This window comes from Clarias gariepinus, chromosome 27, assembly GCF_024256425.1.
Source record: "Clarias gariepinus isolate MV-2021 ecotype Netherlands chromosome 27, CGAR_prim_01v2, whole genome shotgun sequence".
NCBI lineage: Eukaryota > Metazoa > Chordata > Actinopteri > Siluriformes > Clariidae > Clarias > Clarias gariepinus.
Window position 1 is genome coordinate 202,501 of NC_071126.1, and position 5,000 is coordinate 207,500.

Below are 5,000 nucleotides of genomic sequence, written 5' to 3' on the forward strand. Positions count from 1 at the left end.
TAGGATACGCTCATTCCGATTACAGGGCCTCGAAAGAGACCTGTATCGTTATTTTTCGTCACTACCTCCCCGTGTCGGGAATGGGTAATTTGCGCGCCTGCTGCCTTCCTTGGATGTGGTAGCCGTTTCTCAGGCTCCCTCTCCGGAATCGAACCCTGATTCCCCGTTACCCGTGGTCACCATGGTAGGCGCCTATAGTACCATCGAAAGTTGATAGGGCAGACATTCGAATGAGACGTCGCCGCCGCGGAGGGCGCGCGATCGGCCCGAGGTTATCTAGAGTCACCAAAGCGGCCGGGGGGCCCGAGACCCCCCGGATGGGTTTTGGGTCTGATAAATGCACGCATCCCCCCCAGCTCCCCCGAGAGGGAGAGGAGGGTCAGCGCTCGTTTGCATGTATTAGCTCTGGAATTACCACAGTTATCCGAGTAACGTGTGGAGCGATCAAAGGAACCATAACTGATTTAATGAGCCATTCGCAGTTTCACTGTACCGACCGTGTGCACTTAGACCTGCATGGCTTAATCTTTGAGACAAGCATATGTTACTGGCAGGATCAACCAGGTAGCGACGCGTGTGTTTGTGGGGTAGGGGAGAGGCGCCGCCCGGCGAAGGGGGCTCCCTCCCCGAGGCACAGCTGCGCGCGCACGCTTTCCTTCCATCCCTCCTTCCGGAGGGCGTTCGTTTTTTGGCGTGAGCCATAACCGGGGAAAACTGTGATCTTTCCTCCGCGGAAGGGCGCGTGGCCTCCCCCCCGCCCGAACCTCCGCGCCCGGCCCGGGGGGGCCGGGGACGACGGGGAGGGCTAAGGGGGGCTGCGCGGCCCGTCCGGGAGCGTTCTCGGACCGACTGAGCGAGCGAGATGAGGACCGGCCGTCTACGACTCCCTATGATGAGGCACCAGGGCGGGGGAGGCGGAAGAGACTCGACGCTATTCCCCCCGGTACTGAGAGGCGAACCCGCAAGGGCGGGGAGGAACTGCCGTGCCCATAGCGGCCCTCGGCGGGCCGGGCAGGCGCCTACCCCTGGCGGGTCTCGTGTTCCGATCTACCAGTGCTTTTAAGGGAAAAAGCGAGAAAAACGGAGAAAATTCGAAAAAGTGACGAAAAAGGGGAAAAAGCATGGAAAAGGGGCTGAAAAGCCCGCACCCGTAGCTTCCTGGGCGGCCCGGGGGCCGTGCGGGGGCTTGGCGGTCCGTTTACCATAGCCCCAGGTGCTTGGACCCCTGTAATTGCTACTGTCTCCTGAAAATCTGACCATACCCTTCTGGTCACCCTACGGCGCAGCGATACCTCCACACCGCGGTCGAGGCGGGAATCATGCCCGGGAAGAGGCCTCGGGGTCGGACACGAGCCGGGGAGCGATAGGCCTGGATCTGCCACCCCGGCGTAAAAAGTGGGACTTAGAAAAATTTTTGGACTTAGAAAAATTTTCGACAAGGGAGATCCTCCTGGAGGAATCGGGCCTCAGGCCGACGAGGAGCACTCTCGTCGGACACTTTCGGCCGGCACCCGCGATCACAGCCCTGGAGGTGGACTTTGAAAAATTTTCACTCTGCACTCACAGGCCGAATCCTCATGGAGGAATCGGCCTCTAGCCCAGCACAGGCACCTCTGGTCGGCCACGCTATGCGCCCACACCCGCGATCACAGCCCTGGAGGTATTATTTTTTGGACTTTGAAAATTTTTTCACTCTGCACACACAGGCCGAATCCTCATGGAGGAATCGGCCTCTAGCCCAGCACAGGCACCTCTGGTCGGCCACGCTATGCGCCCACAACCGCGATCACAGCCCTGGAGGTATTATTTTTTGGACTTTGAAAATTTTTTCACTCTGCACACACAGGCCGAATCCTCATGGAGGAATCGGCCTCTAGCCCAGCGCAGGCACCTCTGGTCGGCCACGCTATGCGCCCACACCCGCGATCACATCCCTGGAGGTATTATTTTTTGGACTTTGAAAATTTTTTCACTCTGCACTCACAGGCCGAATCCTCATGGAGGAATCGGCCTCTAGCCCAGCACAGGCACCTCTGGTCGGCCACGCTATGCGCCCACACCCGCGGTCACACTCCTGGAGGTCCGAATTTTTTTTTCTTTTCTTTTCTTTTCAGGCCGAATCCTCCTGGAGGAATTGCATTCTCCCCGACCCCAGGCACCATCGGCGGGCACCCCCCCACCCGCGACCACGCCACCTGGAGGTCAGATTTTCGAAAAATTTTCTTTCGCCTTTATCTCGGAAACGGCCAATTCCGCCTGGGAAAAAACGATTTTGGCCGGCCCTAGGCACTCCCCACGGCCACTTTGGGCCTCCCCCCGCTGCCCATGGGGCTTCTGGGAACCGGGGGGGGGCCCCCGACTTCGGACGGCCGTATCTCGGCCACCGTTGGTCCGATCGGCTCCAAATTTCGCAGGGGAGTCCATGGGGAGGCCCCGGACCCGATGCCACATACCCCGGGGCCGACGCCCCCCGCCGGCGCCCCCTGGAGGATGGGAGTCTGTTACATCTCCTGGGGCTATGGGAAATTTTCTGGCTCTCAGCTCACATGCAGGCTGAATCCTCCTGGAGGAATTGCATTCTCCCCGACCCCAGGCACCCTCGGCGGGCACCCCCACCCGCGACCACGCCACCTGGAGGTCAGATTTTCGAAAAATTTTCTTTCGCCTATATCTCGGAAACGGCCAATTCCGCCTGGGAAAAAACGATTTTGGCCGGCCCTAGGCACTCCCCACGGCCACTTTGGGCCTCCCCCAGCTGCCCATGGGGCTTCTGGGAACCGGGGGGGGGGGCCCCCGACTTCGGACGGCCGTATCTCGGCCACCGTTGGTCCGATCGGCTCCAAATTTCGCAGGGGAGTCCATGGGGAGGCCCCGGACCCGATGCCACATGCCCCGGGGCCGACATCCCCCGCCGGCGCCCCCTGGAGGATGGGGGTCCGTTACATCTCCTGGGGCTATGGGAATTTTTCTGGCTCTCAGCTCAGGTGCAGGCTGAATCCTCCTGGAGGAATTGGATTCTCCCCGAAGCCAGGCACCTCAGGTCAGCCATGTAGGTGCCCCCCACTGCGCTCACACTTGTAGAGGTCATGATTTGGGGGATTTTGAATTTTTCTGGGTCTCTGAACATTTTGGGGAAAATATTCACACTCTGCACGCGCAGGCCAAATCATCATGGAGGAATCGGCCTCTAGCCCAGCACAAGCACCTCAGGTCGGACACAGTAGGTGCCTGCACTGGGCTCACACCCATGGAGGTCATGATTTGGGGGATTTTGAATTTTTCTGGGTCTCTGAACATTTTGGGGAAAATATTCACACTCTGCACGCGCAGGCCAAATCATCATGGAGGAATCGGCCTCTAGCCCAGCACAAGCACCTCAGGTCGGACACAGTAGGTGCCTGCACTGGGCTCACACCCATGGAGGTCATGATTTGGGGGATTTTGAATTTTTCTGGGTCTCTGAACATTTTGGGGAAAATATTCACACTCTGCAGGCGCAGGCCAAATCATCATGGAGGAATTGGCCTCTAGCCCAGCACAAGCACCTCAGGTCGGACACACTATGTGCCTGCACTGGGCTCACACCCATGGAGGTCATGATTTTGAGGATTTTTAATTTTTTTGGGTCTCTGATCATTTCTGGGACTTTGAAAAAAAATGGGACTTTGAAAAATTATCACACTTGGAAAAAGTTGGGGACTTTGAAAAATTTCCACACTTAGAAAAAGTTGGGGACTTAGAAAAATTTTCACTCTGCACTCACAGGCCAAATCATCATGGAGGAATGGGGCTTTAGCCCAGCACAGGCACCTCAGGTCGGACACACTATGTGCCTACACTGGGCTCACACCCATGGAGGTCATGATTTTTGGGACTTAGAAAAAAAATGGGACTTTGAAAAAGTTGGGGACTTAGAAAAATTTCTGGACTTAGAAAAATTTCCACACTTAGAAAAAGTTGGGGACTTAGAAAAATTTTCACTAGGCACACACAGGCCAAATCATCATGGAGGAATGGGAGTCTAGCCCAGAACAGGCACCTCAGATCGGACACACCATGTGCATACACTGGGCTCACACCCATGGAGGTCATGATTTTTGGGACTTTGAAAAAAAATGGGACTTAGAAAAAGTTTGGGACTTAGAAAAATTTCCACACTTAGAAAAAGTTGGGGACTTAGAAAAATTTTCACTAGGCACACACAGGCCAAATCATCATGGAGGAATGGGCGTCTAGCCCAGAACAGGCACCTCAGATCGGACACACCATGTGCATACACTGGGCTCACACCCATGGAGGTCATGATTTTTGGGACTTTGAAAAAAAATGGGACTTAGAAAAATTTCCACACTTAGAAAAAGTTGGGGACTTAGAAAAATTTCTGGACTTAGAAAAATTTCCACACTTAGAAAAAGTTGGGGACTTAGAAAAATTTTCACTAGGCACACACAGGCCAAATCATCATGGAGGAATCAGCCTTTAGCCCAGCACAAGCACCTCAGGTCGGACACACTAAGTGCCTACACTGGGCTAACACCCATGGAGGTCATGATTTTTGGGACTTAGAAAAATTTTGGGACTTTGAAAAATTTTTACTAGGCACACACAGGCCAAATCATCATGGAGGAATTGGCCTTTAGCCCAGCACAAGCACCTCAGGTCGGACACACTATGTGCATACACTGGGCTTACACCCATGGAGGTCATGATTTTTGGGACTTAGAAAAAAAATGGGACTTTGAAAAATTGTCACACTTAGAAAAAGTTTGGGACTTAGAAAAATTTTCAACAGGCACACACAGGCCAAATCATCATGGAGGAATGGGCCTCTAGCCCAGCACAAGCACATCAGGTCGGACACACTATGTGCCTACACTGGGCTAACACCCATGGAGGTCATGATTTTTGGGACTTAGAAAAATTTTGGGACTTAGAAAAATTTTCAACAGGCACACACAGGCCAAATCATCATGGAGGAATCAGCCTCTAGCCCAGCACAG

The 5,000-nt window shown here is 54.4% G+C and overlaps 1 non-coding gene across 1 annotated transcript in view; it reads right to left on the minus strand.

Annotated features, from left to right (window-relative positions):
* LOC128515471 (18S ribosomal RNA) overlaps window positions 1-567 on the minus strand; it is a 1,869-nt gene extending 1,302 nt beyond the window's left edge. Inside the window, exon 1 of the ribosomal RNA XR_008356677.1 lies at window positions 1-567. This exon is cut by the window's left edge and continues 1,302 nt beyond it. This is a non-coding gene — a ribosomal RNA (18S ribosomal RNA).
* Between the last annotated feature and the right edge of the window lie 4,433 nt (window positions 568-5,000).